General features: G+C 43.0%; 1 protein-coding gene across 3 annotated transcripts in view; it reads right to left on the minus strand.

Annotated features, from left to right (window-relative positions):
- The window catches only part of PPM1A (protein phosphatase, Mg2+/Mn2+ dependent 1A), a 31,816-nt gene extending 26,505 nt beyond the window's left edge, over positions 1-5,311 (minus strand). For all 3 annotated transcript variants that reach the window (XM_042813548.1, XM_042813547.1, XM_042813549.1), the window contains exon 1: positions 5,258-5,311. The gene's annotated coding sequence lies outside the window, so the exon portion shown is untranslated. The remainder of the gene's footprint in view (positions 1-5,257) is intronic.
- Positions 5,312-13,113: the final 7,802 nt, after the last annotated feature.

The following is a 13,113-nucleotide window of genomic DNA, read 5'->3' on the forward strand; positions in this document are numbered from 1 at the left end:
GCATTAATTGAAGCGCTCCCGAAATGCAGCAAAACAAACCCACACGCACACATGATGAAACTGTTTCCTACTCAGGAAACCAGCACTTTGTTTTCGTTTACAGTCAGCGCCGTGCAGCACTGCCAGTTGTGGTTATGTAAATGTAAAGGCAAATTCCTGCAGAATCCCACCATTCGTCTGTCACGGATGCTGCTGCCCCGTTTAACAGATACCTTCACCACAAAGGACGCTGTGTTATAGTTGTTGTATACAGCACAAAGAAAAAAATCAAATGCATTGAATCATTACAACATTTCCTCCTGAATTTTCAGCCCTTGTACCTCTAGTTGTACACAGTGAGTACTCATCTCGTGATTAGGAGATGTTTCCATGAGGGCCACAAGTTTTCCTGCTAAGCCAAGCACTCAATATTACGAAACAATTCAATGTAAGATACCATTCTCCAGACTCTTCACTTTGTGAGAAAATATTTGCGGTTGTAATCACAGCAACACTACCACTATTCTGGTGAGGATAAATGAAAAGCAGCACACGAGACTTCAAACCTGCTGACTACACATCAGAATAAAAGGGGAATAAAATGGGAAATGTTCTGAAGTGCACAGCTGTAACCTGGCTTTGCTTGCAAGGAAATTACATCAAAACGATGCCAGAAGCACATTAAGACCTGGAAGTCAAATCCTCAAAGCTTAGGAAAAGCTGGAGTTTGTCATCTGCACACGCAGAGAGCTTTCATTTAACAAAGCCATTTTGCCCTCACATCCCCAGCATTCCTCTCTCATTAAAAGGACAGCAAATGACTGCTAGAATAAAGATATTTTTCCCCAAATCTACATCAAAAAAGCAAAAGAAATCCAAGGGGAAAAAAACTCAGTTGTAGTCTTTCCATGCAGACAAGAACTTCCAGGACAGAAAGGCTTTCCTTTGAGAGCCCAGCAGCCTACCAAGCTCACCTCTGGCAGTTAGCGCAGCCAGAGCTAACAGGGCTACCTGTGATGAAGGAGGCAGGGAGGTGTCGCTCTCCTGAGCCCAAAGCTGAGCTGGCTGCAGGTTGAAATACCCCGCTCACTGAGCTGGGACGCTGAGGAATTGAGCTGCCAGAAGTTCCAGCAGTGTGAACAGCAGCATTTCCTAAGCTCAGTGGGCCTGACTTGACAGCCTCAGAACAGCTCTTTACAGACAGAGGATCTGTCCAAACACTTACTGTATTTGATTAGGAAAACAAGAAAATCATTTACTGGTAGAAACTGACTCTCCCTTCATCCAATATTCTACAATTTAATACTTAACCACTTACCTGCCCACATTTCTCTGTATTCTGAATCCCTTCCTAAAGATTGGTTTTACATAACTTAGCAGACAACTGGCAAACTCCTTATAATCATCTCCAAACACAAACAGCTTATGCACAGATTACACAGCTCCCATGGCCGCCCATTTTTAGGGTATTTCCTTAATCTAAAACCAGCTGAGTGTTACAAACAGCCACAATACGTGGCCAAGGAGAAATCAGACTGCCATGCAAATTCCATACCAGGAGTACAGACAGTGTAAATGGTAAGCATAGCTACAGAAAATCTTTCAAGTCACAGTTGAGACCCAAACACGAAAGCACATTTCATCCCCTGGGTCACAATCCAGTAAGGCACGTAAGTATGAGAGTTACATCACACATCCAAGCAGTCCCACATAATTCAGCTGCACATTGCATATCAGAGTAAGCACATTTAAGTGCTTTGCTTTATTTAAACTGCAGCTATCAGAACAGTCACATCATACTTGAGTTTCTTGGGTTTATAAATGATTTTCCTGGAAGATTTAAGACTTATGTTTTTAATCCATTAAAATATCCTCACCTGAACCAAGAACTGAGGTGTTAGCAATCGAGAAGCTAACAGACTTTCTCCTTTATGTGCAAACTTTTAGCATTTCTCCAAATTTCCATACTGAAACCTGGTCGGTCAGCTTTGTTTTTCCTTCATATTAGCCCTAACGTTCTCTTCTGCTAATACACTGCTCTGAAGTTTACACTCTAAACAGCAGAAGCCTACTTTATTTGTATGATTTATAGATGGAGGAAGTGTTTATTCTGTTGTTTTGGTCACAAATGAACACCTTTTTAGAAGAGCTGTTAAAAAAGCCAGAGCAGATGTTTGATGTATTTATAAACACACTTTGTTCTGCAGACTCTGGTAGCAAGCTGAAATAACCATTAGTTAATTTTACTGGTATGTGAAAACAACAAAAAAAATTAAATGAACACTCAGTTAAACAAAGGCCTGTTCAGCTTAAACACACGAAGAGAAATACAACAGACTCGACAGATACCTTGAACTTGGTATGTGGCTTAACAAGAGCACAGCTTGGCAGATGGAGTACAGACAGGCAGACCTTACAGCAGTGCTTTCACACCTACAGCACTCAGTGGGACACTGCCTCTATCCAGGAACAAAAACTAGCATGCTCCCTCTGTTAGCATGGTATCTCACTTGTTCTCCTATCCCAACCACAATTTTCTTTCTAGTTTTAAAGACTTAAATGATTTACTCTAACAGTATTAAGTCTTTGTAAATATGAAGTTGTTCCTTCAGAGACAGGCAGGAAAGGGAGCAACAAGAAGCCCCAAGGAGGTAACGCTGCCCTCACAGATCCACACCACATCTTGGCTCAAACACAAATTCTTCCTGAACAGCTTTTTATACAGTGGCTCTTGAACTTTGTGTACATACACTGGACTTCCTAAACATCTTAAGAACAGGTTTTTTGACCCATCACATTTCTATCTATACTTTGTAGTTTGCAATTTGTCATTCTTTCAATGAAGAACACTGCAGTTAAAGTACTCAAATTTTAGAAGTTTTCTTCTTGTCCTACTACTTTTAACTGAAATATGGATCACGTGACAAACACAAACAATACCAGTTAAGAATCCAACATTCAGAAATAGATCAATTTTCAAAAGAATAGATCTGACCACAGGTTTAATCATTTAAGACGAGCTACAGATTATACAGATCCACCAAGGATCTGTTTAAGGAAAGAAGTGAGGTATGGTTAAGAGAAAGGAGGAGCAACAGCCAGCCACACGCAATAGTAACAAGGCATGCTGCATAGCTCAGGTGTAGCTCTGCTAAGCTGCTGTTGTCTTGACTTCAAACAATATTATTCAAGCCTTATTAAAAGGAGTTGCAGGTCTGCAGAGACAAAACAAATACAGTTCTTCCGCAGTACTTCCCATTCCAAAACTCGCTTGTTTGTAAATAACTTGTAATTATGTAAATGTACTTTTACATTAGCATTGGCCAATATTTTTACATTAGCGTCAGAGCATGCAAAAACAAAGCCAATATCAAAGTTGATATTTGAGTATGAAACGCGCTGTTCTTAAATCACTTATATTTAGGTCATTAAGTGAAAGTAGCTCCTCTATATTCCTAGTTCCACTAGAAAGGGAAAAGTGCAATCAGATCTCTTATTGACAGCTGCATTCAAAAACATACCAGTTACATAAGTTTGCAAATCATGCTGTGCAGAGGTATCTAAGCTTTTTAACGATAGTTCTTAAAATGCTCTCTCAGCAAGAGTGACTCAACTTCACCATATAAAATGCACTCCAGATAAGAAGCAACCAGCTCGACTTTACAGAAAAGGCTTTTTTGTATTCTGCTTTAATTCAAATTGCACCAAGTGAGCTCTGCTTGTTTAGACCTGCAAGCTCTGCCATTCCTTTGGCACTTCCATCTCTCCTTCTTGTTTCCAACAAAGTGTCTCAAGCTTAGCTCCAGACAGCTAAGTAAGTACTTGGAAAACAGGTATAGTTTTCTACCACACCTCAAGGGGAAACGTTTACCAGAGGACTACCAAAGGACTAGAAGTATTAAGCAGAGCAACGCCGTGCCTATCTTCTAGAAAAACTCTTCCATCTGAAGAGAGAGAGAACACCGACCAGCTCTCCAGTACAAGCTGCAGTTATCAGAGGGTTTTATCAGATAAATGTGACTGAGAGGAAAACATTAGTAATTGGCATAATGCATCAGCAAGACTTTTACTTTTAGAGCAGCCCCATGTACAAAACACACACACCCAGGAAGACAGGCCTGGAGGGAAAAGCTCTCGGAGCAGCTCTCTCTGCCCTGGTGAAAAACACTCGTACAGCTATCAGAACTGTTCTTCTTCAGTATCTTTCCTTTGATCACACAGGGAAAGAGTACAACTTCCTTGACCCATGTTTTCCTCCACCCCTTCCCTGTCTCTGATCTTATTCATAGAAAACCTATGAATAGCATCAAAAGAAAACTGTCAGAGAAGAAATAAGGGTAGAACTTGCACAATTAATTCCTGTTAATTTGGCAATTCACACAGGGCCCTGAGCACAGCAGTATCTTTAATTTCACCAGGGCTTCATGAATCCTTCAGCAGCCACCTGGGCACTGAAGCAGTACATGTAGAGACTCCGGAAAAGGTCACACTGATCCTATCTGGAAAGTAAGTTCCTAGAATCACAAGGGTTAGAACTGCCCTGTTTTACAAGACAATTCTACTTATTCTGTCATTACCCATCACCGTCTATGGAAAATCACCTACCCCTGAAGAGGACAGAGCTAAAGCCTGTTGCTCACAGGATTTCGTTTAAGACTGCCATCTGCTTAAAAGGAGGAAAATAATTCTTCAGCGTGACACACACACACAGCCACCATTTCCTCATCCGAGGAAAGGTACGGCGCAAAAATAAGTTCCTCACGAGCTCTAGGTGGTTTTGCAACAGCGGGGTTTTGCCACAGCCGTGGCACAGCGCTGAAACATTTCAACGTGCACAAAACAAACGCGCAGATATCTAACAGATGATGCCTACGAAACGGGTTCCGAAACGACGGCACCGCTCGGGGAGCGCCCGGTGCTCCGACCCTCGTTAGGGTGGGGTGCTTTATAAATAGATGCTTTTTTTTTTTTTTTTTTCCTCCTTCTCTCTCTTTCTCCGTTCCCCTCCCAGCGTCGTGCCTCGAGCGTTTGGGTGGCGATGGGAGAGGAAGAGGCTGTTTATAGCCATTATTAAATGAACTCTGAAGCGGCCCAGGGAGGGGGGAGGAGGGCAGCGCTGCTACCTGCGCCAGGCCGCCGCCTCAGCCCCCCGCCCAGCGCCAGGCCGCCCTCCGGGGCCGCGGGTCGCCCCCCGCCGCTCCCCCCCACCGTCCGGGATGGCGCCTCACAGCCCTCCCCGCTCGGCCGTACCCCCTCGGCCCGGCCCCACACCACTTACCCCCTCCGGGCCGCGGCGCGGACGGCACCGGGCTGCGGCGGCGACGCACGGCCGCGCTCCCGGCGACGCGTGAGGGCGGGCGGCGGGCCGGGATGGGGGAGTGGGGGGGGGGGAAGAACGGGGGAGGAGGAGGAGGAGAAGGAGGAGGACGAGGAAGGGGGGCGGCCTCGCCTCAGTTCATTCACAGGCGGCGGCTGCCGAGGGCGGCTCGCTGCCCAGGGGGAGCCCAGCGCTCATCTCGCCTCCCGCTCCGCTCCTCTCGGCCGCTGCCGCTGACCCCCCTCCCCCCCCTTCTCCCCGGCCCCCTCCCGCCCGCCCGAGCTCCGCGCCCACTCGCGCAGCGCCGCGGAACGTCTCCCGGCCGCGCTCGCGCACGCACTGCGCCGCCGCCTCCTCCTCCTCCTCACTTCTGCGCAGGCGCCGAGAGCGCGGCGGTGAGGGGAGGGAGAGGCGGGTGCGCGCGCGCAGTGCCCGGATGTTGGGGCTGCGAAGGTGGGGGCGGGGAGGTATTACATCACCCTGCGTGTGCGACCCGCGCAGCCGCACCGAGCATGCGCAGGGCGTGAGCTCGGATGGTGATGTCATCGGGCTCCGCCCCCCGCGCTGAGGGGAGGCGTTCGGGCTGGGCCGGGCGGTAGCAGTATCTGTTCTGCTGCTCGTGGCGGTTGATGGCGTTCGTTGCCTGCTGGAGGAAACTGAAGCATTGTGATGAAGGCTGCCTTGCTGATAGAGGAACGGCGGGAATGCTCGTGGCGATGGACGCTGAGGCAAACCCTGCTCCGCTGGGCCCACGTCCCTCTGCGGGCGGCGCGGTGGGCAGCTGGCTCTCATCCTGGGCTGAGGACGTCGGAAGTGGAGCGGATGTGGGAATTGCTGCTTGGAAGAAGCGGGTTAGGACCAGACTCATTTGAAACTATCATAGAATCAGTTAGGTTGGAAGGACCCTTAAAGGCCATCTGGTGCAACCCCCCTGCAGTGAGCAGGGATGCCCACAGCTCCAGCAGGTGCTCAGAGCCCTGTCCAGCCTGACCTTAGCTGTCTGCAGGGGCAGAACAAGCATCACCTTTCTGGGCAACCTGTGCCAGTGCCTTGCCTCCCTTATCATAAAAAAAAATTTTCCTTATATTGTATCTAAATCTCCCGTTTTAGTTTGAAATCATTTCCCGTTATCCTACCACAACAGACCCTCCTAAGGAGTCCACCCCTTTCTTTCTTACAGCCTCCCATGAGATACTGAAAGGCTGCTCTCAGGTCTCTTCTCCACTCTCTCAGCCTGTCCTTGAAAGGTTCCATCCCCGGGATCCAACAGGTCCATGACTCCTGTAGTGAGGACTCCACATCTGGATGCAGTATTCCGGGTGAGGTCTTACAGCACAGAGCAGAGTGGCCGATTCTCTCCCTCACCCTGATGATCATGCTGCTATGGATGCAGCCAGGGTGTGGTTGTCTTTCTGGGCTGTAAGGACACACAGATGGCTCACATCCAGCTTGCCATCCTCCAGTACCCCCAGGCCCTTTTCTATAGGACTGTGCTCTGTCCTTTCATGCCAAAAAAGGAATCGTTGAAGTAGGTACTTAGCTAAAGAATCAGGAAGGTTGTTGAGGTGGCTTCTGACAATAATCAGAATGCACAGCTGCATGGTAAGGTTTCCCTCAACTGAATGTTTGAAAAGTGCTCAAATTGCTGGTTCTTTCCCTGCTGCCATTCCTATAATTATCAGTGTAGCTTCCACCTGAGTGTGCCAGCAGCAGAAGGCAATAAATTGAGGGTTCTTATACAGATAAGACCTATAAAAGCAGAGAAGACCTAGAGCAGTCTAGGAAAGCTGAAATAAATGTAACAAAACTGCCTGGTTTCAGGATTCCTGTAATAGATGAAGTTATTGTGTCTCAGTATGACTTCAAAATACAGTACAAGAAAGAGAGGGAGCTGTTGGAGAGGGTCCGGAGGAGAGCCATGAAGATGATCAGGGGGCTGGAGCACCTCCATCTATGTATATGGACCTCAGGTATCTGGATGATACTTGAGGTCCATTCCAACCCTGGCCATTCTGTGATTCTGTGATTCAAAATCTGCAGTTCCCGTTGCTGACTGTGATGGAATGGTATGTTCGGACTCAGTCTTATAGTATTCATTCCAGTCATGTTAGTGTGAGCATGAACTACACTCAGTAGCACTCAATGTTGTTTTAACTCTTTCAGGCCCTTAAATTGCAGTTAAATGCGACTAATTCTTTAGTTGGAAGAAGACCTTTAGGGAAAACCAAATGAAAAATATTCTGAAAATATACTGGAGGTGGGAACAGAAGATACACAGTGTGTTACACAAAGAAATGGACATTTTTGGAAGGTCACAGACAAATTCCTGTAACCTTAATCAACGCTACTTTGAATTTCAATTAGTTATACTCTCGATGCAGCTCAGAATTGAAAACTTGCTTTTCTTTCTTTCCTTTTTCTTTCTTTCTTTCTTTTTTTTTTTTTTTTCCAAGTAACACATTTGAAGTTACTTTGCAGGCTAAAAAGCTGATAGATTGTGGATTTTTGTTTGGAATAGGATTTGTATCAATAATTTTCATCTAAAGATCAAACATATAGGTGAAGGATGTCTTCAGTCAGTGGAGGAAATCAGGTACGTCCAGATAAACGTTCCTCCCATGCTTACCCTGGTGTCTAAAGCAGGCTGAGCAATTTGCCTGCTGAAGGTGACTTTTCTCTCCTACAGTTTCTCTGGATATAGAAGAAGGTGAGATGACAACCTAGATTAGATTCTTAAATTTTTTGATGGCTAAAATTATTTAGTGTTGTCTAATGTAAATCTTCATACTAATATATAAGGCTTGTAATACCGTGATCTTGAACTTGCCAGGTACTTACACTTGGCTCTACCTCATGTCTTCTCCAGTGGGCTCTGCCTATTTTTAGAATGTAAAAGCCAGCAGGATGACTGTGCTGCAGGCTTTACGTCTTCTTAGTACTGGTGCTGCAACACCCTGCAGTAATGACGTCCGTAGGTACCTGCTCAGGCAGCTGTGCCATTGGGAACTCCATAAAGTGCCAGTACTGTAGCTATGATTAATAGTCACATGATGTTTAAATCATCAAATGCACACCATCCTGTATCCAAACTGAATTTATCTGAAAGATGTCACAAAGACTGTGAATGTTTTAAGAACATGGTGTACAAAAGTCCTGTGTTCTTGAAGTGCCACAGTTCTGGATAGAATTTGCTCTCTGCTAGATTCTTGTAGGGGGCTAAACAAACTGCCACACTTTGCCTGCTCAGAGAAAAAAATTACACTCTCTTTACGGGGTTGTTTTGTTGTTGTTGTTGTTGTTAATTAATAAAAAAAACATTTGTGAAAACAAAAACTTGTATTTTGCAGTCTACAAAATCATTACAGCATCTCTGTGGTTTTCTGGTTCTAGCTTAACAGAAAGAAAGCAATTCTCACTGATTCAGTTCTTCTACTGAGAATTTACTGATAAGAGTAACATGCTGTTCTGGAAAATCAGCCAAAGCAAAGCACAGTAAGACCCAAATGTCAACAGAGGGAAAACCATTTTTATTTTGAAAATTAATATGAAGGCTTATTATAGAATATTGCAATTATTTTTCTCTCCTTTTTTCCTTCAAATCTTCATTTTCTATCTGTAGATTTCTCATTTGTCAGTACTCATTAGGCATCACATTTACAATGATATTCCAAATGCAAATAAAAAGCATATTTTTAATATCTTTTCCATTTTAGCTATCAATTGGTGTCTACTACCCAGTAAGGCAGATCGAGGCTGATAAGTTATGTATACCTGTGCTTGCTCGGAGGATTGTGCTGAGATATGGAATGTGGTTGGTTTTCCCAACAAAACTTGGGTATGAAGAGCTTGGGAGCTATGGCCTTGTGTAGGAAACCTGCATAATAAAGATTTGCTCTTGAAAATTGTAATTCAGTTGCTCTGTAGAGTATTTTCCAGATTTAATAGTAGCATTGGACACTACTTTGGGAACTGACTGAATAGATGAGATTGAGAAGTCTTGTAACATTCCCTCAATTTCCTTTACTTGGAGAAGAATCTTGCTGGAGATGCCAGAGTGGCAGCTGTGCTTCCAAATCTTTGTCCTTAACTAGAACTAGTTTTCAGGGTGTAACACATTTTCTGAACTTCCGAAATAATGCATTTTTGTTACACTATATAAAGACCAGGTTTAAGCCTGGCTTCATACATTGGAGTTGGAAGGGACCCTAAAAGGCCACTGTGCCAAATTCATGATAGTAGGATGTAAATGGTCCTACTGAGATCATCACTCTTCAACACAGAAACCGTGAAATGGCATAAAGCGACATTAGTAAAAAACGACAGGACTCCAGCACTGATACTTTTCTCCAGTTCTTTTCAGTCTGAAGGGGTCATGCTTTATTGAATCTTCATTTGTCAGTGTACAAGATGGACAAGACATTGTTAGTTGCTGAAAGTTTAATTTTCTTGAGATGATTTTTTTTTTATCTATAAGACAAAAATGCGAGTTACAGAACAATCAGAATGTTTTACCAGCTAGGTTTTAGGCCATTTCATCTGTTGGATAGTTCTCTTGTTTTAAAAATGTAAGGGTACACGTAAGTTGCTCTTTTCATTTGCTATTAGTAGTCTGTGCATGAAGGCCTGCATCCTCACTGAAGTCAGTACAAAGCTTCCATTGACCTCAGTGTTGCAGGATCAAACCCTTAGTCATTAGCATGTTGTAAAAACGGCTGTTGTCCCAGCCAATTTCAATGGGCCTGGCTACAATTGTTCATTGTTTAACCTAAAAATTAGCTTAGCAATTACAGCTGAAACTACATGTCAGACTGTTGATATGTAGGAATACATCATACTGAGTCATCAGGACTCTAATGATGCTCTTAGACTTTTATAATTATTAATGTTCAAGCAGGAGATTCTGAAATTCAATAAAGATTTGAATTTCCAGATGTGAAGGAAATTCATATTCTGTGAACTCCATTTTTTGTGTTATTAGTCCTTTTGTTCTTTAAACAGCCGTATCTAGCTGCCTTCTTTGCACAACCAAAAAGCTTACTTCTTCCTGCATTCATTCACATAAATCTGTTCAATCAGTTGTCCCTTTTAACAAATAACACAATCTGAAGCACAGCTGAGAAGGTTCTTCTGTGTGTGTTTTAATTAGCTGCATTAAACTGCAGTTGATCTAAAACCAATATGTCAGAATCAAATAGCCAACATTTGGAGACAGTGAAATCTGAACATTGCTCAGTGCTCTGCAAAATAGGTTTTGTGTGGTACCAAGGATTCTGGAGAATCCAAGGTTAAATGATAATCTGATTTGTGCCACTTAGGCCCTTTTTAACTGATAGCATAACTAAGGTTTAAATTTAGTTTCATTACATAAGCATAGACATAGTATGTCTGTAAAAAGTAAGACATCGTTTTCATGCCTACAGGCATGAAGGCCATTATGAAAATGGATAAGAGATCAAAGCCATATGTGATGATGACTTCTATTAGTATTGGTTTCTAGCCTTGTGCCAGTGTTGTATTTCTTTGAGACTGAGCAGAATGAAATATTAACAAAGCAATAAAGGCAGTTATTAAAAAAGTAAACCGACAGCTCCATGTTGTTCAGTTCAAGCTCAGTTTCAGGAGAAATCTATGAGAAAAAGAAGATCCCATAAACCAGGACACATTGGTTTATCTTTCTTTTGCCAAGCATTTAAGATATCTACTGCAAACAGTGCGGTGCAGCTTCATATCAAAGTATTACTCACAACATGGATGGTACTTGGAGATGATCCGAGTCTCCACCCTGCTCAGCTGGTATTCTCCCTTCTCAGGGAATTTCAGTGCATCCAATAGATTAGGAGTCCAGCTGCTTCTTAAGAGATTTGGTAATCTGATTTTTTTTTAAGGTGTTTGAAATACAGAATCACAGAATCACAGAATCACCCGGGTTGGAAGGGACCTCAAGGATCATGTAGTTCCAACCCCCAAAATACAGTTGTTTTCTTGCTTGTTTTCATTCACTGCAGTATGCCACCTAGCTATTTATTTAGATAAGTATGTATTTGAATTATATTTGTGTGTATGAAAGATTATGCTGTGTTTTTATAAATACATTTATTTACAAACTTTTGTAGGAATAAGCAAAATAACTGGCTAGTAGCTGACACGTGTCATGTTTATTCTAATTCCTTCCTTGTGGTGTTGTACTCTGGTATGTGTTCAAAATATGTAATATAACCCTTTGTAAGAGACAAGGTATAGAAGAGGCAAAAAGCTTGTCTTGTAATGATGAGAAAAACAATTAGGTAAAAATGGGAAAGCAGTGGTGATGCAAATTTGCAGTAGTCAGCTGAGTACTGGATTGGAATCATTAGCTCACTCTGCAGAGGTCTCAAGATTGCCATTGTATGACATAAATTTCAATTAATTATGGACACTTTCAATATGAATGTAGCAGTTGACCTGAGCTGAACCCAAGTTAGATGAGAGACTCATTACCAGTAACAGTTAGCAAATAGGAGTTTTCCTGCAAGCGCAAACTGAAAAACGCAGTACCATACCTTCAGAGCACCAAGCAAACACTTGATTCTCCTACTCATTCTCTAGGTAAAATTTGTGAACACTCAAAGATAGTGGTTGTGGAATGTTTCAATCTCATCTGGCTGCAACAGCAACCTACTGAGTAACCCACAGTGAAAAAAAACAACACCCTGGTGCAGTTTTTAATGCTTATTCAAAACTAAAATTTAAGATCTTTTCTGAAAGAAGCCTTAAAAGTGTTGAAGTTGATCCAATGCTTTTCAAGTTAAACTCAAGATTCCTACTGACTTCAGTGAGCCTGGATTGAGTTTAAATTTCTTATTTGCCCGGGGAAGCATTAGCACTGCCAAAATGACTTTCATCACTCTAAACTGGATTAACGATACAGTGGTCATTTAGCATAAAGTCACTGACTAATTTGCTTAGAAGAGATTTCTGGAGGTCTTTTTGGAGGGAGTCCAATCCCCTCAGCTCAAAGCAGATTCTACAAGATGGGTTTGCTGAGGTCTTTGTCCATCTGAGGTCTGGGTATCCCTGAGGTTTGAAATTCCACTTCTCTAGGTATGCGCTTCAGTGTTTCCAGTCAGAGTTTACTGTGCTGTGATTTTTGCCCATTGCCTCTTGTCTCATCACTGTGTATTTCTCAGAAGAGTCTGGCTTTGTCTTCGCTGTATCCTCCTGCCGTACAGTTGAAGGCAGCAATAAAATGTCCTTAACCTTCTCTTCTTACAGCTGAACAAAACTGGCTCTCTAAGTTTGTCTTCCTTCATCATGCTGCTCATCCACTGCACTTTCTTCTGTATGCTGAAGAATTACTTATCCAGGAAGGGCAGCAGGAGACTGCTTACAGAGCTTTTATTTAGGTTAGTATCCTGCCCATTGCTCTGACTTCTAAAATGCTTTTTAACATCATTTACAAACTCTACTATTCAAAAGATGTTACTGTCTTTTGTGACTTGCTGATCCTCTCCGGGTTGACACTTGTCATACACAGAAGGCTGAACTGCAACAAAGCACCACAATGCTTGCTCTGAAGCTTAATGTCAAGTAAAAGTTGAATTCAGAAAGTGGAATGGGTGAAATATTCATCAGATCAAATGTACATCTTGGATTTACATTCCTATAGATTTTATTCAAAGCTTCTTGCAGCACAGTACCCTATACAGTGCCAGAGAGGAACGTTGTCATCTTCCTGACAAACACATCTGCCTGATCCTGAGAAGCACAGCAATCTTTGTTTAGATGTTGGTACTAGTCAGAGCAGTCTTAGAGCCACCTTTTTATTGGGTTTGGTTACA

The sequence above is a fragment of the Centrocercus urophasianus genome, unplaced genomic scaffold (assembly GCF_019232065.1).
Source record: "Centrocercus urophasianus isolate 14NV4802_14NV808 unplaced genomic scaffold, USGS_Curo_1.0 seq_14, whole genome shotgun sequence".
NCBI lineage: Eukaryota > Metazoa > Chordata > Aves > Galliformes > Phasianidae > Centrocercus > Centrocercus urophasianus.